Source organism: Lepisosteus platostomus, unplaced genomic scaffold (genome assembly GCF_059453375.1).
Source record: "Lepisosteus platostomus isolate fLepPlt1 unplaced genomic scaffold, fLepPlt1.hap1 Scaffold_32_H1, whole genome shotgun sequence".
NCBI classification, from domain to species: Eukaryota; Metazoa; Chordata; class Actinopteri; order Semionotiformes; family Lepisosteidae; genus Lepisosteus; species Lepisosteus platostomus.
Window position 1 is genome coordinate 1163683 of NW_028291660.1, and position 20768 is coordinate 1184450.

The window sequence follows — 20768 nt, forward strand, 5'->3', positions numbered from 1 at the left end:
GTGATAACCACTACACTACGGAAACTGTGGTCAGATGTGCCCAGCGGCCGAGCGCTGAGCTTCGCCACTGCGATTCAGCTGCTTCCAGTGCCTTTATTGGGGTGCGCTGATGGACCATGCTCTCTCTCCAGAGACCAGCATGCCTGTCATGGACGGAGCAGGAAAGACGGCGCCACATTCTACAGCCCTCTCCACGCAATCGACGAAATCGGGCTACTGAAGTGGAGAAAATCGCCTCTCCAGAAAGTGCAAATATCATCTTGGAGAGTATAAATCCTATTGCTGAAGGTCAGCCCTGTCTACCAGAGTGACCCTCCCACCTCCTGCAGCGATGGTCAGCTCGTCTCACACGCGAGAAGTTTCGGCTGGAAACAAGCGCCCCCTCTTCTCGCACGTTTTGCACGTTGAGTAGTTTTAATGCGGCTCCTTCGTACACAGTGCTGATCTTTTGGAAAGCAGGAGGCAAAATTGACACGTTCCCATACCGGGAGTCGAACCCGGGCCGCCTGGGTGAAAACCAGGAATCCTAACCGCTAGACCATATGGGAGTGCACAACCCTGCTGTTCCGGGCATCATGCAAGCAAACTACATAAATATGAGAAAACACGCAAGAGAGTTGTCACTCAGAGTGTCGAAGGGTCGATGTATACTGGGGCTCAGTTGAAATGCAACGTCAGGACTTTCCCGAATTATGTCACACGAAGAGAGCACAGCCTTTTCCGCCCTGCCACGTGTGTATCGGTAACTCGCCGTGATCGTATAGTGGTCAGTACTTTGCGTTGTGGCCGCAACAACCCCGGTTCGAATCCGGGTCACGGCAGAATAGGGGCGTCTGCTTTTACTACTTGCACGAATGAAGGCAAAAAAAAGCCAATTGATGTGAACGAACGGCGCTTTACAGAGGAGTACTGCCTGACTGGATCGTTGATGAACGACAGAGACCACTCCGACCTCTTCTCGGGTTTCTTCAATGACTTACTAAGGATCTTCTTCACATTCGCCCATGCATGGGAAGCCAGTTACACCAAAGCAAACGCAGGAAAGTGCATTTCATGCAGAGACCAGGAGGGACCTGTTTACACCAAGAGTGGTCGGAGTATGGAACAATGCGCCAAGCCCTGTTTCTGGAGTCGATTCTTGATTAGATCTTGGGCTCACTAAGAAGCCCCCGCTGGATGCTAATCTTTCTGTTGTTCTCGCAGGTGTTGCGCTGCTTTTGAGCCGACAGAGCTCGTCTTGGTCTGTCGGCACAGCCCAATTGCAAATGATCGGCTCCAGGTACAGAAAAAACATGTGTTTGGTACAAGAGTGCATGAAGGCACCGGAAATACATTGGGAACAAATGACTGGTGGTTCAAGACCTCTGTGAAGTGCAGGAGCGTGCAAGAAGAAGCTCTTTGCACCCAGTCTCGAACCGGGGACCTTTCGCGTGTTAGGCAAACGTGATAGCCGCTACACTACGGAAACCTGTAGGGACTGTTGCTGGTGTCTCGCTTGCGTTTCGGGCTGAGAAAGGGACGCGTCACTTTAGGCAGAGGGCGCTGGAGAGAGAAACAAAGGGCGCGATGAAACAAAATGCCGAAACCCGGGATCGAGCCAGGGACCTTTAGAACATACTCTCACGCATCGTTAGAATATGTGCGTTTGATCATCAATTGCGTAACAACCACATTCGTTCGACTTGAGCAATGAAGCTCATAGTTTTCAAATTTTGAAAGCTGTCATTGAGCACATCATAGTGTGCAGTACGCCCCGTAACTTGCGTACTTCAACAGAAAGAAGAGCAGACAGCTCCATAAATATGCGAGGCGCAGAGAGTGCAAGGCGAGCCGCACACGTTTCGGTGGCTGAGAGAGGGCAGTTTTTGCTTCTGCATTTCCCAAGTAAGGCCGCATGACAACAAGCGATCGCGGTGCTCATTTACGACATAGTGGTGATGAGTTTTCAGTACGTGTTCTTTTGAACGAGCAATGAGGTTGCTGCCTTGGACAACTGACTGCACGCTCTCATTGTGCCACGTGATGAGTATTCACCAGGCTCGTTCAGTCATTAGTCCGGAGCGCGCACTTTGTGGGGGGCGGGGGACCGCGTTCGCGCTCTGCCCCCGGTCTCTTGCGCGAGTACTAAATCTCACGGACAGGGGGGCCTCGTCATTGATTGTTACAGGTGAGACGGGGATTAGGAGGAGACCCCGACTGATGGGTAAAGGGGAGCACTAACACCAGAGGGACACCCCCGGCGTCTCTTTTTGAGAGACGCCCTGGGGTTTCCTAATGGCCAAGGAGGGTCGGGACCTCGGTTTGACTCCTCCCCCGAAGGACGGCGCCTTTTGGTGCAGCAGAGTGTCGCCATCAGGAGGCTGGGGCGTAAGAGAGCCACACAGCCCGCAGGGTGAGCGCTCCCTACTGGTCCCAGTCACACCTCTTGCAGGAGCAGCAGCAACCGGAGCTTTTCCGGGGTGGAATCTCCCATCCGGGTGCTGGCCAGGCTCACACCTGCTGGGCTGCCCCGGGGGTGAGCCCAGTCGAGAGTCGCAGGGCCAGATCTAGTCACCGGGGAGAAACGATACAAGTGAAGGATTGCTCGGCTCTCGGTACTTGAAAAGACCGACAAATGTCTCGTTCCCGCCGGAGCTGAATGTACCCGCATGTGTGGTGTCGTCTTCTTTCCCCGCCCCGCTGTGTTTGCTGTATTGTCTCTGAAGCCGCCCCCCCCGAGACGAGACGGGCTGTTCCTGTGCCCCAATTAACACTTTACAGGTGCCATTCCCCGGCATTGTGGCCATTGTCGGTGCTCACACGCGATAAGATAAGGCGGAGGAGAGCGGGGCATGCCCAGCGGCAGACATTCAAGGAGGGGGCAGTGCGAGGTGAGGTGAGGTGCGACACGCCGGAGCCCCGACGCAGCTAATGCGGAGCACTTGTTGGACTGGCATCGAAAGGACGTGTGCGCACGGAGCGAGCCTTCCCTGCGGCGGAGTGCGGGAAATTTCTCCCCCCCTCCCGCTGCAGGAGTTGTGTGCACTGCAGCGGTGCCGAGAGAAAAGCACAGAAGGCAGCAGGCTCTGGAGAGCAGGTAAGAGACGGAGCCTTGTGGGCAGGCGAGCAGGCCCGTTTTTTTGGAAATTGCTGAAAAGGTTTGTTCGGTGTGTGGCAGGCGCACGTCGCGAGCTTGCGTGGCGATCTGCCGGTCTGGAGTTATGCAAATGAGGCCGAATTGCATCCCGGGACATGCTGCGAATGCGCAACGGCGACTGCAGATGTGTAGGAAACGGCGCGCTCGTTTTCTCGTTTTGCCCACACTTTTGAGTGTTAGTGTGGCGTGTGAGTGTGTGAAAGAGTGGGCCCAGCAGGAGGCGGTGGCGTGCGGGGCGAGGAGGTGGCCTAGGCTGCGCGATTTGTGCTGTGGGTGCGGGCCGCTTGCAGGGGCCTGTTTAACTCATACTTACCTGGCAGGGGAGATACCTTGATCAAGAAGGAGGTTCACCCAGGGCGAGGCTCGGCCATTGCACTCCGGCTGTGCTGACCCCTGCGAATTCCCCAAATGTGGGAATCTCGACTGCATAATTTCTGGTAGTGGGGGACTGCGTTCGCGCTCTCCCCTGATGTGCTTGGTCCAAAATCAGATACAGGAAGGTTAGGACACCACGAGCTGCGTGGCTGCGGAAGGATCCCGGTTCGACAGGAGTGGACGCCGCTGCTGGTTCTCGCTGGCTTTTAGTTAGGGGTCCGGAGAAGCATCTCAAGCTAGTTCCACTACTCCTTCCGGACGTTCATTCCCTTTTCAAAGTCAGTCGTTTTGCTGTAGTCTGCGTTCTTTAGGCTGATTATCGAGGTTAGCCTTTATTTGGTCATGGGGGGCCTCGGTACTGTATGCTGAGTCTAAAGACAGTTTCACCCGTTTTCTGATTGCTCGGTTCTGTACCAGTGCAGACATGTCAAACAGTGAATGGCTGTACCTCTATTGTATCCGTGCTCAATGAATGAAATCGGTAGCAAATGAATATATGTCTAGTTATACGAAAAACGAGTGGTTTATCGACTCATCTTAATTTGCAGATTTAGAGGCAGCTTCGATATTCGTTTTACAGACGGGTTTTTTTTTTTGAATATGGGTCACACACATGCCACAGCAACAAAACATCTCTAGAGATGAGGCTATAGATCACCTTTCCATCCTGCAGGTTTTCCTCCCAAAGCCTACGGCACCAACGGCGACCCCTGCTGGCCGGGAGAGCAAAAGTTTACAGCACCTGGTATTCCCAGGCAGTCTCCCATCCAAGTACTAACCAGGCCCGATGCTGTTTAGCTTCCAAGATCAGACGAGATCAGGCGTATTCAGGGTGGTGTGGCCGTAAGCGAAAGCCCCAGCGCCTGACTCGCTACTTGAAGCTGTGTGTGGCGGGGGTTCCGTGCCCCCCGAGCGGGACTGAAGGATCGTTCGTGTGCAACTCTTTGGAAAGGAGCTGCTTTCCAAATCGCATTGCGTGCCTGGATGTTGGTGAATGCGCTCCCTTGTGTTGGCTCGTCCCGCACTGGAGGAGGACAAACAATCTGCACGGAGGAGCACCAGGCAAGTCTTCACCAGACAAAAACCTCCAGTGCACAGCACTCTGGAAACATTTCGGGGCTTTTGCGTGTTTATTTCAGCACGTAAAGCGCACCGGTCCAACACGTCGGCCGGGCGCGCGGCGCCTCCGCCCTCTTGTGGCCTTGCGGCGTCAGAGCAAGAGGCTCCTTCTCGCTGCCCTTCCGCTGTGTTGCAGGGCCCCGAGAGGGAACCCGGAGCGCGCACTTTGTGGGGGGCGGGGGACCGCGTTCGCGCTCTGCCCCCGGTCTCTTGCGCGAGTACTAAATCTCACGGACAGGGGGGCCTCGTCATTGATTGTTACAGGTGAGACGGGGATTAGGAGGAGACCCCGACTGATGGGTAAAGGGGAGCACTAACACCAGAGGGACAACCCTGGCGTCTCTTTTTGAGAGACGCCCTGGGGTTTCCTAATGGCCAAGGAGGGTCGGGACCTCGGTTTGACGCCTCCCCCGAAGGACGGCGCCTGTTTGTGCAGCAGAGTGTCGCCATCAGGAGGCTGGGGCGTAAGAGAGCCACACAGCCCGCAGGGTGAGCGCTCCCTACTGGTCCCAGTCACACCTCTTGCAGGAGCAGCAGCAACCGGAGCTTTTCCGGGGTGGAATCTCCCACCCGGGTGCCGGCCAGGCTCACACCTGCTGGGCTGCCCCGGGGGTGAGCCCAGTCGAGAGTCGCAGGGCCAGATCTAGTCACCGGGGAGAAACGATACAAGTGAAGGATTGCTCGGCTCTCGGCACTTGAAAAGACCGACAAATGTCTCGTTCCCGCCGGAGCTGAATGTACCCGCATGTGTGGTGTCGTCTTCTTCCCCCGCCCCGCTGTGTTTGCTGTATTGTCTCTGAAGCCTGCCCCCCCGAGACGAGACGGGCTGTTCCTGTGCACCAATTAACACTTTACAGGTGCCATTCCCCGGCATTGTGGCCATTGTCGGTGCTCACACGCGATAAGATAAGGCGGAGGAGAGCGGGGCATGCCCAGCGGCAGACATTCAAGGAGGGGGCAGTGCGAGGTGAGGTGAGGTGCGACACGCCGGAGCCCCGACGCAGCTAATGCGGAGCACTTGTTGGACTGGCATCGAAAGGACGTGTGCGCACGGAGCGAGCCTTCCCTGCGGCGGAGCGCGGGAACTTTCTCCCCCCCTCCCGCTGCAGGAGTTGTGTGCACTGCAGCGGTGCCGAGAGAAAAGCACAGAAGGCAGCAGGCTCTGGAGAGCAGGTAAGAGACGGAGCCTTGTGGGCAGGCGAGCAGGCCCGTTTTTTGGGAAATTGCTGAAAAGGTTTGTTCGGTGTGTGGCAGGCGCACGTCGCGAGCTTGCGTGGCGATCTGCCGGTCTGGAGTTATGCAAATGAGGCCGAATTGCATCCCGGGACATGCTGCGAATGCGCAACGGCGACTGCAGATGTGTAGGAAACGGCGCGCTCGTTTTCTCGTTTTGCCCACACTTTTGAGTGTTAGTGTGGCGTGTGAGTGTGTGAAAGAGTGGGCCCAGCAGGAGGCGGTGGCGTGCGGGGCGAGGAGGTGGCCTAGGCTGCGCGATTTGTGCTGTGGGTGCGGGCCGCTTGCAGGGGCCTGTTTAACTCATACTTACCTGGCAGGGGAGATACCTTGATCAAGAAGGAGGTTCACCCAGGGCGAGGCTCGGCCATTGCACTCCGGCTGTGCTGACCCCTGCGAATTCCCCAAATGTGGGAATCTCGACTGCATAATTTCTGGTAGTGGGGGACTGCGTTCGCGCTCTCCCCTGATGTGCTTGGTCCAAAATCAGATACAGGAGGGTTAGGACACCACGAGCTGCGTGGCTGCGGAAGGATCCCGGTTCGACAGGAGTGGACGCCGCTGCTGGTTCTCGCTGGCTTTTAGTTAGGGGTCCGGAGAAGCATCTCAAGCTAGTTCCACTACTCCTTCCGGACGTTCATTCCCTTTTCAAAGTCGGTCGTTTTGCTGTAGTCTGCGTTCTTTAGGCTGATTATCGAGGTTAGCCTTTATTTGGTCATGGGGGGCCTCGGTACTGTATGCTGAGTCTAAAGACAGTTTCACCCGTTTTCTGATTGCTCGGTTCTGTACCAGTGCAGACATGTCAAACAGTGAATGGCTGTACCTCTATTGTATCCGTGCTCAATGAATGAAATCGGTAACAAATGAATAAATGTCTAGTTATACGAAAAACGAGTGGTTTATCGACTCATCTTCATTTTCAGATTTAGAGGCAGCTTCGATATTCGTTTTACAGACGGGTTTTTTTTTTTGAATATGGGTCACACACATGCCACAGCAACAAAACATCTCTAGAGATGAGGCTATAGATCACCTTTCCATCCTGCAGGTTTTCCTCCCAAAGCCTACGGCACCAACGGCGACCCCTGCTGGCCGGGAGAGCAAAAGCTTACAGCACCTGGTATTCCCAGGCAGTCTCCCATCCAAGTACTAACCAGGCCTTACGCTGCTTAGCTTCCAAGATCAGACGAGATCAGGCGTATTCAGGGTGGTGTGGCCGTAAGCGAAAGCCCCAGCGCCTGACTCGCTACTTGAAGCTGTGTGTGGCGGGGGTTCCGTGCCCCCCCGAGCGGGACTGAAGGATCGTTCGTGTGCAACTCTTTGGAAAGGAGCTGCTTTCCAAATCGCATTGCGTGCCTGGATGTTGGTGAATGCGCTCCCTTGTGTTGGCTCGTCCCGCACTGGAGGAGGACAAACAATCTGCACGGAGGAGCACCAGGCAAGTCTTCACCAGACAAAAACCTCCAGTGCACAGCACTCTGGAAACATTTCGGGGCTTTTGCGTGTTTATTTCAGCACGTAAAGCGCACCGGTCCAACACGTCGGCCGGGCGCGCGGCGCCTCCGCCCTCTTGTGGCCTTGCGGCGTCAGAGCAAGAGGCTCCTTCTCGCTGCCCTTCCGCTGTGTTGCAGAGCCCCGAGAGGGAACCCGGAGCGCGCACTTTGTGGGGGGCGGGGGACCGCGTTCGCGCTCTGCCCCCGGTCTCTTGCGCGAGTACTAAATCTCACGGACAGGGGGGCCTCGTCATTGATTGTTACAGGTGAGACGGGGATTAGGAGGAGACCCCGACTGATGGGTAAAGGGGAGCACTAACACCAGAGGGACAACCCTGGCGTCTCTTTTTGAGAGACGCCCTGGGGTTTCCTAATGGCCAAGGAGGGTCGGGACCTCGGTTTGACGCCTCCCCCGAAGGACGGCGCCTGTTTGTGCAGCAGAGTGTCGCCATCAGGAGGCTGGGGCGTAAGAGAGCCACACAGCCCGCAGGGTGAGCGCTCCCTACTGGTCCCAGTCACACCTCTTGCAGGAGCAGCAGCAACCGGAGCTTTTCCGGGGTGGAATCTCCCACCCGGGTGCCGGCCAGGCTCACACCTGCTGGGCTGCCCCGGGGGTGAGCCCAGTCGAGAGTCGCAGGGCCAGATCTAGTCACCGGGGAGAAACGATACAAGTGAAGGATTGCTCGGCTCTCGGCACTTGAAAAGACCGACAAATGTCTCGTTCCCGCCGGAGCTGAATGTACCCGCATGTGTGGTGTCGTCTTCTTCCCCCGCCCCGCTGTGTTTGCTGTATTGTCTCTGAAGCCTGCCCCCCCGAGACGAGACGGGCTGTTCCTGTGCACCAATTAACACTTTACAGGTGCCATTCCCCGGCATTGTGGCCATTGTCGGTGCTCACACGCGATAAGATAAGGCGGAGGAGAGCGGGGCATGCCCAGCGGCAGACATTCAAGGAGGGGGCAGTGCGAGGTGAGGTGAGGTGCGACACGCCGGAGCCCCGACGCAGCTAATGCGGAGCACTTGTTGGACTGGCATCGAAAGGACGTGTGCGCACGGAGCGAGCCTTCCCTGCGGCGGAGCGCGGGAACTTTCTCCCCCCCTCCCGCTGCAGGAGTTGTGTGCACTGCAGCGGTGCCGAGAGAAAAGCACAGAAGGCAGCAGGCTCTGGAGAGCAGGTAAGAGACGGAGCCTTGTGGGCAGGCGAGCAGGCCCGTTTTTTTGGAAATTGCTGAAAAGGTTTGTTCGGTGTGTGGCAGGCGCACGTCGCGAGCTTGCGTGGCGATCTGCCGGTCTGGAGTTATGCAAATGAGGCCGAATTGCATCCCGGGACATGCTGCGAATGCGCAACGGCGACTGCAGATGTGTAGGAAACGGCGCGCTCGTTTTCTCGTTTTGCCCACACTTTTGAGTGTTAGTGTGGCGTGTGAGTGTGTGAAAGAGTGGGCCCAGCAGGAGGCGGTGGCGTGCGGGGCGAGGAGGTGGCCTAGGCTGCGCGATTTGTGCTGTGGGTGCGGGCCGCTTGCAGGGGCCTGTTTAACTCATACTTACCTGGCAGGGGAGATACCTTGATCAAGAAGGAGGTTCACCCAGGGCGAGGCTCGGCCATTGCACTCCGGCTGTGCTGACCCCTGCGAATTCCCCAAATGTGGGAATCTCGACTGCATAATTTCTGGTAGTGGGGGACTGCGTTCGCGCTCTCCCCTGATGTGCTTGGTCCAAAATCAGATACAGGAGGGTTAGGACACCACGAGCTGCGTGGCTGCGGAAGGATCCCGGTTCGACAGGAGTGGACGCCGCTGCTGGTTCTCGCTGGCTTTTAGTTAGGGGTCCGGAGAAGCATCTCAAGCTAGTTCCACTACTCCTTCCGGACGTTCATTCCCTTTTCAAAGTCGGTCGTTTTGCTGTAGTCTGCGTTCTTTAGGCTGATTATCGAGGTTAGCCTTTATTTGGTCATGGGGGGCCTCGGTACTGTATGCTGAGTCTAAAGACAGTTTCACCCGTTTTCTGATTGCTCGGTTCTGTACCAGTGCAGACATGTCAAACAGTGAATGGCTGTACCTCTATTGTATCCGTGCTCAATGAATGAAATCGGTAACAAATGAATAAATGTCTAGTTATACGAAAAACGAGTGGTTTATCGACTCATCTTCATTTGCAGATTTAGAGGCAGCTTCGATATTCGTTTTACAGACGGGTTTTTTTTTTTGAATATGGGTCACACACATGCCACAGCAACAAAACATCTCTAGAGATGAGGCTATAGATCACCTTTCCATCCTGCAGGTTTTCCTCCCAAAGCCTACGGCACCAACGGCGACCCCTGCTGGCCGGGAGAGCAAAAGCTTACAGCACCTGGTATTCCCAGGCAGCCTCCCATCCAAGTACTAACCAGGCCTTACGCTGCTTAGCTTCCAAGATCAGACGAGATCAGGCGTGTTAAGGGTGGTGTGGCCGTAAGCGAAAGCCCTGGCGCCTGACTCGCTACTTGAAGCTATGTGTGGCGGGGGTTCCGTGCCCCCCGAGCGGGACTGAAGGATCGTTCGTGTGCAACTCTTTGGAAAGGAGCTGCTTTCCAAATCGCATTGCGTGCCTGGATGTTGGCGAATGCGCTCCCTTGTGTTGGCTCGTCCCGCACTGGAGGAGGACAAACAATCTGCACGGAGGAGCACCAGGCAAGTCTTCACCAGACAAAAACCTCCAGTGCACAGCACTCTGGAAACATTTCGGGGCTTTCGCGTGTTTATTTCAGCACGTAAAGCGCACCGGTCCAACACGTCGGCCGGGCGCGCGGCGCCTCCGCCCTGTTGCTGCCCCTGCAGCTGCTTCACTTTTCCCTTTAGTTGCCATCGATTTTTTTGTAGTGCTATACATATACGATTGAGGTATCTTAGAGTTCTCCTTCGAAGACCCAGCACTCTCTTTTCTTTTCCCAGTGTTACTCATATCGGACTTTTTAAACCTAAAAAAAAATCGTTTTTTCTTTCAATTATAACTGAAGTTTAAACAACTAGTGTTAAGTCCTTATTTTTCTGTAGTCAAAAAAAGCAAAAATTAACATTCAGGTCATGAAAACCCCAAAAAACCTCCCCAACCACTAAACTTTACCTCCCACCTGAGCGCCATCTTGAACGCCCCTACCACCAGAGAATGCTCACGATTTCGGAAGCTGTCTCCGGGACGTGCTGATTCCACACATCCTGAATAAATCATGATATTGTTAGTTGCTGTAGCTAGACGTTCAAATGAGTTTCATGGCCAGATGGACTGTTTCCTCCAGCGGTATAATATTGCAGTGAGACAGCACGATGCCTGCAAGACTATGTCACGCTAAACGCCACAGATTGTGTTTGTCCGTTCGTGTCAGTCGTCCCGCAGCCACGGGAAGTGGGACACAAACATGCTGCAATGCTTTCAAGACGTTAGGATTTGTTTGTGCAACATCCAAGAAGAGTACTTGTGGCTTGAATGTGAACTGTACGTGCCCGCCCCCTTTCCTCTGTAGTGCATGAGTTCCTCCCGGCATGCCCTTCGTCATTGTTCTGTCATCTTGTATTTAAAGGGTTGTATCTCTGCTGCTGAAAATAAGCAACGGTTTTCTCACAACGCCCTTTGTTCCCAACGGAGCCCTTGTCTGTCATGAAATTCTTCAAAACCTCAAGCTAGAAGAAGAAGAAGACGACAAATATGAAGCGTTATAGCAACGACATGCCATGAGACGATCGATAACGATTTCCATAGGATCCCCGCGGTTGCCTGGCAACCGTCAGCTTTGCGCAGTGGCAGTATCGTAGCCTGTGAGGTTTAGCCGAGGCGCGATTATTGCTAGTTGAAAACTTTTCCCAATACCCCGCTTCCGCCGGTTTGCAATACAATCGGCGAAAGCAATTTTTGACAGTCTCGTCAGAGACTGAGCAAGGTGTTTAAAGACAGATTTGGTCACGGTGATATCATGGTAGAAAGAAACGAGCTTGTTACGTGTCAACAGAAACGCTCTTTAGCTCTTTCAGCTTTATGCAGAGAACAGCGTCTGTCGAGATTACTTTTGTGTCAGCGCGAAACGCCGTGTGCTGTCAGTATGATTTCATATTGCTCATAGCGGCGCCTGGCTTTTGTCTGTCAAACGTTAGGTTGCGCTTCTTCATGCTGCATCGTCGGCATGAGTGGAGCATTTTAAACGTCTGTACTTACTGCGCCCCATAAGAAATCGTTTGTCCCCATTCAAAAGAGATTGTGCGATGTCCTGCAGCGTTCGCAAAGCAAACCTTTGACAGTTTGAAAAGAGGAATTTATTCTGCTTCCTGTGCGTGCAGTAGTTACAAAGTTGAACGTCTTTACATGATCTGCTGCAGTTTTCAGTGGGTGGGCTTTGTCAAATGGCTTGGAAAAACGCACTGTGTTTCGGCTCGGGAAACATCATGAGCAGTGTCCTGCATGTTTTCTGTGTATAGCTGTCTTTTAACGCATACAGAATTCATTCGAAATCATTGATTTCTCCAATTAACAAGGGTCCCTTTTTGAACCTGCCAGAAGCATTCTTTCAATGTAACAGATTTACTCCGGGGAAGGGCAGCATGACATTGAGAGTAGCTCAAGCTTTCAGCACCTTTATCTGACTGCATGTATGCAGACACTGCTCAGAATCCCCTGTAAGATTCTCCTTCAATTCCGTTTTGCAGTGCTTTAGCTCTTTGAAAAGGCTTCGCTTTGCTAGTCACAATCCAAGGCTCATGACAGCATTTGAAAACATTCGCAACTGCGTTGGCCGGGAATCGAACCTGGGTTAACTGCTTTGAAGGCAGCTATGCGCAACACTGGCTCGCTCCAGAATAAATCTCACGTCGAGGGCATATTTTTTTCCATTTTACCGTGAGTCGGGCTCAGCTGCACAGAGGAGAGAGCAGAGCAATGAGGTTACGGGGACAGGGGAGTCACACGCTGGCGGTTTGAATACGCGGAAGATCACTGAGGGATCCACAGTATATGGACCCTCCGTGCGCCATCAGTCCGCACTCCGGACTCTGAATCCTGCCATCCGAGTTAAGATCTCGGCGGAACCTGAGGCGCAGTTCCTTCTTAAAACGTAATCTGGTGAGCATTTCTAGAATCGTACTTGTATAGATGCAGCCTTTAATGTGTTGCTAGGTTAAAATTGATGACTTCTTGTATTTCAGTAGGCAACTGCCCTCTTGATTTCGGATTTAATTTCTTTATTACAGGGGCGCTTTTATGATGACAGAGTCATGTTCAGGTACTTTGCTTGATGGAGGAAGCTCATTTCGGACTCTGTGATCTGCTCACCTGGAAAGGTCTGCTATACTACTACAAGAGAGAAGTAGAGTCTGGAAGAAGGGACAATTTTATGATGCTTTGGAAGATAATGTTTTTTTTTTCTTATACTGAAAATGAAAGGTAGTTGTTTCTATATGGACTCAGTCTTTGGAATTTGTATATTTATATATTTCAGTGAACCCTCAGCCATTCCTTCTGTATTGTAATTCAATTTCTCTTTTAAAATTCTTTCCCCACTTCTAGGACCTGCAGTTGCTGAACTCCACAATGGCTTCTATTGGAAAGTCTGTGACTGAGACCAAGTAAGTGTTCACTTTTTTATGAAACCATTATTTATTTATTGCATTTTATATAAATGCAATAAAATCATTATGCTCAAACTATGAGAGAGAAAATTAAGGATAATTTAAGAAATCAGTCTTGTTTCTATACACAGATGGTATTATTTATTTTCAAAGGAAACCCGCGCGGATTCCCCTGGTGTGCAAGATGTACCTGAATACTCTTGATCAGCTTCCTGCTCACTTGAAGAGGGCGTGTATGAAGCACGCCACGGCAGAAAAGATCAGGATGGCCTCTCAACAGGCGAGGGAGGACATGATGAATCACCTGAAGAACGGGGTCATCGTGGATTACCACAGAATAGAGATCGTGTCTGGTGAGGCAAACAGGATAGTGGTTGTAAGACTGCTAGAGTCCTTGGGCCTTTTTGTACATGGGAAGCCTGAAGACACATTGGCAAGGTGAGATATTTTTAATCTGTAAGGCTTCTGTAGTTTCTTTTTGAAATCATTGTTACAACATATTATGTAAAAGCATGTTGAAAAGAATCTACCTGCATTCCAGCGGCCCTGAGCAAGAGGCCGCTGTCCAGGAGGAAGAGATGCCAGAGGCTGCTCTAGAAACTGAAACAGAAGCGGATAAGGAAGGGGAAGATGTGAGCTCTGAAGAACTCTATCAGCAGTAAGACTTTTTTATTTTTCAGATGTATCTATTTTTTACTAAAATTCTAATTTGTCTTATAGGTATAAAATGTTTAAACCGGTGTTTTATATCCTTACAGGCCCTGAGTAGTTAAAAAGTATCAGCAGGCCGGAAGAGAGTGGCCCAAGCTGGACTCTATAGAAAGCACTCCCTGGATGCTCCTCTCCTGATTGGATTCAAACAGTACCTTATCAAGGATCTGGGAGTGGCAAATTATTCTCAGGAGGTATTTATTTTTTAAAGGCATTTAAAATTAAGCAATGGTATCTTCATTGTAAATGTTTTTATTTCTTAGCTTAAAATTCACCCATGTGAAATGATGTCAGCCATAAACATCATGACTCTATATTTCCTACCTGAATCTATTCTACTTAAATTATTACATTATACACAATTTGAGTTCATTTTAAAAAGTAAAAGGTAATGAAAGGAATGCATTTTCATAAGAAAGATAATACCGACATGCATGTGATAATCTTCCTTATATCATGTAGTGCATCATTTGGACACTTTGTGGGCTTCAAATACAAAGAAAATCATGTTCTATGGTACAAGATAAATACAAAACTTAAGCTTCTTTATAAAGCATAAGCAATCATTTATTACATCGCTTCTTGAATTAAATCTTTTGACAAGAGGTGAGACTTCTGTTACATTTAAACCCATGTTTAGCTGTGTTTTTTAGATTTAACTGAACCAATTTCTGTGTGTGATAATGTCCTTGAATTCTGACAACATCACACTAAATTACATGATATAAAACAGCTAATGTTTCTAGAGATAAAGTTTCTGAGATGCTTCTAATTACTTTTTATTACCAGGGACAGTTTAATTCACCTTGTACAGTACTGTAAGACCAAGATACTTTTTTTAAAAGTTATTTAACATTTTATAGAACTTTGTCTACTATGGCAACATGATGTGCTTGGTGAAACTTGGAAAAATACTGCTTGGCCACTTATCTTAAGATAAAGATAGGATAAAGGTTTATCTTTTGCACCTACCTGACCCCCAGGGAAGGCCAATGCTTTCTAAGTTGATGGTTCCCTACAGTAGACTGTACTTTAATTTCAAAGGTAATGTATATTGACCCAAATCAGTTTTGGAATCCAATCTACTGACGAGATGGAGCACATCCTTTTTTCAGGATTTTAGCATCATACGTTTGGTATATTTAGTCCCTAATGATGAAAGAAATGATCATAGAACATTTGGACACTTTGTGGGCTTGAAATACAAAGCAAATCATGTTCTATGGTACAAGATAAATACAAAACTTAAGCTTTTATTTTAATTAGATTTGTTTATAAAGCATAAGCAATCATTTATTACATTAATATATGTGAAAATAACATTTTAGCATCATACGTTTAGTATATTTAGTCCCTAATGCTGAAAGAAATGATCATAGAACATGACATCTAACCTTACCTGCGGTGTTTTTAATCCCTATTGCTCAATGCACGGTGAAAGCATTCCATACATGTGTCTGACAATGAGGAATGGGCCCCTGAGACAGTCATTTGCCTGTTTCACAAATGATCGTATTTTACTAGAGATTCTGTTTGGGATTCAGATGTGCATTCGGACAGCAATCCCTTTCAAGAAATGATACGTTCTGGATGAGGTCAAAGGTGCTGGAACACTGTATCTAGGATGTGTTTGCAGAGACTGTGTGTCTCCTGCTTCAACGCAGTGATAAACAGATGTGCTCCTTTAATTTATTGGTACATGCCCAGGGCAGTAAGCAGTCTGAGGATTTATTTCCAGATGGCATAGAGCAGTGAAGCAGTGAAGTAGTGCAAAACACTGGATCATTATATTATTAGAATCTATTCTACTTAAATTATTACATTATACTCAATTTGAGTTCATTTTAAAAAGTAAAAGGTAATGAAAGGAATGCATTTTCATAAGAAAGATAATACCGATATGCATGTGATAATCTTCCTTATATCATGTAGTGCGTCATTTGGACACTTTGTGGGCTTGAAATACAAAGAAAATCATGTTCTATGGTACAAGATAAATACAAAACTTAAGCTTTTATTTGAATTAGATTTGTTTATAAAGCATAAGCAATCATTTATTACATTAATATATGTGAAAATAACATTTTAGCATCATATGTTTAGTATATTTAGTCCCTAATGCCGAAAGAAATGATCATTTGTTTAACAGGGTCTGTCTCAGAGGATGCAGTACTCCTGAAGGGTCTCAAACCCTACATTTCGGATGCCTAGCTGTATCCCTCACATGTGGCACCTCAGAATGACTTCTAACCTTACCTGTGGTGTACTCAGTCCCTATTGCTCAATGCACGGTGTACATAGTGCATACATGTGTCTTGAGAATGAGGAATGGGCCCCTGAGACAGTCATTTGCCTGTTTCACAAACAGGGACCTGGACCTAGACCTGGCCCGTACAGGGCTCAAACCCGCGACCTTGGCGTTATTAGCACCACGCTCTAACCAACTGAGCTAACCGGCCTCACGACAGTGCTCCTCTCTGTGCTGCAAAAAATCAAACTCAGGGAATTTCTTTTGTCCTCCTTTGAATAGAAAGCCGTGTAATTCAGTGTACGGGCTTTCTCGTGCAGTTTCATGGTTCTTGTAACCCAAATCCTACACTGGCCTGAAGTGCCCCCCCATTTCACAGCATTTTTCAGCTGATTTAAAATGTACCTAAAGGAGAAGCATTATTGAAGACCATCAATTACCAAGAGCTTTTGTCAAAGGTTTTGGTGGTCATTTTGAATGACCACAGAGCGCTGTGACCTCGGTTTTACATCTCATCCAAAAGACAGCGCCCTTTTACAACACAGCATCTCCGTCACTATACTGGGGCATTGGGACCCGCACAGACCTCAGGGTGAGCGCCCCCCCGCCGGCACCATTAACACCGCTTCCAGCTGGAAGCTTTGTTTTTCCCTGTAGCTCATCCTCATCCAGGTACTGACCTGGCTCACACCTGCTTAGCTTCAGTGGGTTTTCAGTTGCGAGTTGCAAGGGGATGCAAGTGATGGAGCCGCTCGCTGCAAAAGCCACTGCATTGGCCGGGAATCGAACCCGAGCCTCCCGCGTGGCAGGCGAGAATTCTACCACTGAACCACCAATGCTCAGTGCCTGGGCCTTCAAAAAAGACGCTTTTTTGGTGCTCTGTGCAAAACGCGTCGACATATGCTTCCAGCTGCAAAATGCCATTTGCGGACGCTGAAGAACTTATTTCCAAGGCAGCGGGTACAAGCGATTGGGCGTTTTAAAACCACCAGGAACAGCAAAGAGGCGCGCTTCTTTGCTTGTGCCGAAACACACCGACTGAAGGCGGACAACGTAGTCGGCAGGATTGGAACCTGTGCGGGGAGACCCCAATGGATTTCTAGTCCATCGCCTTAACAACTCAGCCACGACTACAGCAAGCCCCACCGCAGCTGCGTTCTTGCTACAATCTTACCTGGATCGCGAGGCGCCGGCGGAAGCCTATTTCAAAGTCGTTCTCCGTTTCAAAAAAACATTTCCAAAATACAAGCCTTGCAGACAGACACGCCTCAGAGGACTTAAGGGTGGCTTCATGTCGGAATGATAAAGTCTCCCCGTCCGGACATGAAAATGCCACTTTGTTACACACAAAAAAAGAATCAACAACAGAGAAATGCCCACAAGCATTTGAAAAGCCGCACCACGTCGCACTTGAAATAGCTCTTACATTAGTGGTAGATGCAGGAATCGCCTTTTTATTTACGCTCTTACCAACGCGATGGAAAGCAAAACAAAGCAAAGCAGAGCAAAACAAAACAAACAAACGAAAACCCTCACGTCCTGCACTTGCATATAACGCCGTTACGTGCCCAAGCGGTATTGTACGTCATCCTAGCACTGCATCCCGGGTCGTACGATATATGGGAACGAGCACACGCCATGAATCGTCTCGAATCACTCCCTACAGCTGTAAGGCGCCTTGAAGCGTGCACCCCCAACATTCTTCTTTGCGCATCTGTGAAAGGTAAACTCTTGAGCAAACTCTGAACCAGCTCTAAGGAAACTAATCCGATTAGACGTTACTTTGACTCATCCTTTAAGGGACCCTTGTTAATTGGAGAAATCAATGATTTCGAATGAATTCTGTATGCGTTAAAAGACAGCTATACACAGAAAACATGCAGGACACTGCTCATGATGTTTCCCGAGCCGAAACACAGTGCGTTTTTCCAAGCCATTTGACAAAGCCCGCCCACTGAAAACTGCAGCAGATCGTGTAAAGGCGTTCAACTTTGTAACTACTGCACGCACAGGAAGCAGAATAAATTCCTCTTTTCAAACTGTCAAAGGTTTGCTGCAGGACATCGCACAATCTCTTTTGAACGGGGACAAACGATTTCTTATGGGGCGCAGTAAGTACAGACGTTTATAAAGCTCCACTCATGCCGACGATGCAGCATGAAGAAGCGCAACCTAACGTTTGACAGACAAAAGCCGGGCGCCGCTACGAGCAATATGAAATCAAACTGACAGCACACGGCGTTTCGCGCTGACTCAAAAGTGATCTCGACAGACGATGTTCTCTGCATAACGCTGAAAGAGCTAAAGAGCGTTTCTGTTGAGACGTAACCCATTGGGCAAAAGACGTATAATATACGTCTATTAAACGCATATCTTAGACGTCTAAATGTGGTCTACAATTCGTCTAGAATGAAATTCTAATATACGTCTAAAGTTATACGTCAATTATACGTCTATATTTAGACGTTCATTATACATAAATGGTTGGAGTTCTATTATACGGATAAATTTAGAGGACTATTATACATATATGGTTGGAGTTCCGGATAACTTTAGAGGTCTATTATACGTATATGGTTAGAGGTCTATTATACGGATAACATTAGAGGTCTATTATACGTATATGGGTAGAGGTCTATTATACATCAAAGATAGATTTTATAGGTGTAGAAACAAGTAAAACAAGCCAATGATTAGGTTTAGAAATGTATTCTGAAAATACACATTCACACCTGAAACATATGTATTTCAAATTATACATTGTATACAATCAATCAACAATCAACATATGGGCAATAATCATAAAAACACAACTAGTCTTAAACTTCAGCTACAAATTCTGGTAACATGGCAATATACAGTATATTGTATATTGCCGGCCACGGCAATATACAATATACTGACGGCCACTCTGACGGCCACGACCACTCTAATCTCTCCGTCTGTGTTCTCCAAGACGGTTTTCCGAACTCATACATCAGAAAGACCACCGAAACTAAAATTATTCTGCAGCTAGGATCACACATTCTCCCTTCCCTTAACGACAGATTACTGTTCTTTTAAATTTTCTCCATTCATTGGAAGTTTCATTTCACACCTCTCTGCACCCATTCTGACTTCACACCTCTTGATTGGCCTCTCTTTCTGTCCCCTGCTCCCGCCTCTCACTCCTCCTCCCTCTCAACCTTTGTTCTCCCGCTACTTTACCTTTGCCTACTGCCCTGTCTCTCTCACACCTGAAGAAGGCTCCACGGCCGAAACGTTGTGTTCTCTTTCTTCTTTTTTTCAGCATGGAATAAACCTATTACTTGTTCCAATATACAGTATAGTAATGACAAACAGAAAACTAATTACATTAACACACTAACTCAAAACCACATTTTGATTCAAATATACATTTTAAAATGTACAACTTCTATATTTCCAAGAAAAAAATATTACATAAAATATAAAATATTACAATGGAAGTTAAGACGATTTTTGTCCACTATTTGCAAACCCTGTCTAATTGTCCTAACAGTTAGAACCAAAAACCTATTATTTTCAGAGTCCAGATCTCTTGGCCCCCTGCCTTGCATATGCATTCTTCAAGTAACACATTGCGTGCTCCTTTATTTCTTTTTCTGTTGATGTAGGGTGGGACTTCAGCACCGCAGCTAGGAGAAAATTATATAATATTACTTCCCAAATAAATAATGATTAATATCTTCTTTAGTATAATCTAAAAAATGAACGGTTTACTAAGCTCAAAGCTGAAATAAATGTATAAAATTTGGCTTGCATCATAGCAGTTGAGCAATAAAGTCTGTCCTAATTAAAGAGTACCCAAAGTTTGAAAGTACAACATAGAATAAGAATAAGAGAAACGGCAAAACGATTTTGTGTCATCTTCCCCATTCACACTATTTTATGTGCCGTTTTTTTTGCTTATTCACATACTATTTTAATCAAAATAATATTAAGAAAGATCTGTATGTATTCAGATAGTATTATTATTGTTCATACTTACTCGTCAAAAGAGGATTGCTGAGATATTTTCGGATATACTTCTACGTTTGAAAAACGTGTCCAAAATGGTGACCAACGAATACTAGCAATGCATTGTGGTATATAACCGGAAAATATGATGGGTTCGATATTTTCTCAACGTATGCGTTTATTAATGTTGTCGATATTATGGTTGAAATTTAACATTGATAATACATCGCTGCTATGAGCTGATGTGCAATTTTAACGCATGCAAATATTAAGGATCGGTCACTGTTGTATGGTATTATATATAATGACATTATGGAATAGGATGGGGACAGGCCTGGCATCACAGGGGGAGGGGGGAATGTCGCCCCTTCAGTTTTGGGCAAAAAGATTTACCTAACTTAATTTGCACCCTAAAAAAATAGTTGTACTTTGTCAATGGTCAGACAACACTAAATGACACGAACAGTCACTCAGTCTGTTTGATGGGCAGGAGGGCTATCCGTCCAGGAACTGCACATATTATTGAGTGTCAACATTACGATCCTGTTTGCTCAGGTGGACCGATTCCTTGCAGTAGTTTATCATTATACTTAAAATCGTTATATAACTAGGACTAGTTATAGCAGTCTGTGCTTTCTGTTGGTTTTACAACATTTTTTTCTTAACGATTCAGAACGTCCATGTAGCTGCAAAAATGAACGCTTATGGTACTTTTCGCTCCAGGCAATACAAACCTTGAGAGTGACGAAAAATGTGAAACTGAACTTCATCGCAAATACCAGATTGCTAGTCGTTATCTTCTATCATGAAGCACTAATCAATGGCATAGCTGCGAGATTTCATTTGGGTAGCTGCACCGTACAGCTCCGTTTCAACCGAAA

The 20768-nt window shown here is 48.3% G+C and overlaps 7 non-coding genes and 3 pseudogenes across 7 annotated transcripts; 5 read left to right on the plus strand and 5 right to left on the minus strand.

Annotated features, from left to right (window-relative positions):
- Nucleotides 1-476: 476 nt before the first annotated feature.
- Nucleotides 477-548, minus strand: trnae-uuc (transfer RNA glutamic acid (anticodon UUC)). Its single transcript has one exon. It is a non-coding gene; the product is annotated as a tRNA-Glu (tRNA).
- A 201-nt stretch (nucleotides 549-749) lies between these two features.
- On the plus strand, nucleotides 750-821 carry trnah-gug (transfer RNA histidin (anticodon GUG)). The gene has a single exon. It is a non-coding gene; the product is annotated as a tRNA-His (tRNA).
- Nucleotides 822-3441: 2620 nt separating this feature from the next.
- On the plus strand, nucleotides 3442-3605 carry LOC148634669 (U1 spliceosomal RNA). Its single transcript, XR_015933610.1, has one exon. It is a non-coding gene; the product is annotated as a U1 spliceosomal RNA (small nuclear RNA).
- Nucleotides 3606-4241: 636 nt separating this feature from the next.
- Nucleotides 4242-4360, minus strand: LOC148634670 (5S ribosomal RNA; annotated as a pseudogene).
- Nucleotides 4361-6168: 1808 nt separating this feature from the next.
- LOC148634671 (U1 spliceosomal RNA) lies at nucleotides 6169-6332 on the plus strand. Its single transcript, XR_015933621.1, has one exon. It is a non-coding gene; the product is annotated as a U1 spliceosomal RNA (small nuclear RNA).
- Nucleotides 6333-6968: 636 nt separating this feature from the next.
- On the minus strand, nucleotides 6969-7087 carry LOC148634672 (5S ribosomal RNA; annotated as a pseudogene).
- Nucleotides 7088-8896: 1809 nt separating this feature from the next.
- LOC148634673 (U1 spliceosomal RNA) lies at nucleotides 8897-9060 on the plus strand. The gene has a single exon (XR_015933628.1). It is a non-coding gene; the product is annotated as a U1 spliceosomal RNA (small nuclear RNA).
- A 636-nt stretch (nucleotides 9061-9696) lies between these two features.
- Nucleotides 9697-9815, minus strand: LOC148634674 (5S ribosomal RNA; annotated as a pseudogene).
- A 1306-nt stretch (nucleotides 9816-11121) lies between these two features.
- Nucleotides 11122-11263, plus strand: LOC148634675 (U4 spliceosomal RNA). The gene has a single exon (XR_015933581.1). It is a non-coding gene; the product is annotated as a U4 spliceosomal RNA (small nuclear RNA).
- Nucleotides 11264-16677: 5414 nt separating this feature from the next.
- On the minus strand, nucleotides 16678-16748 carry trnag-gcc (transfer RNA glycine (anticodon GCC)). The gene has a single exon. It is a non-coding gene; the product is annotated as a tRNA-Gly (tRNA).
- Between the last annotated feature and the right edge of the window lie 4020 nt (nucleotides 16749-20768).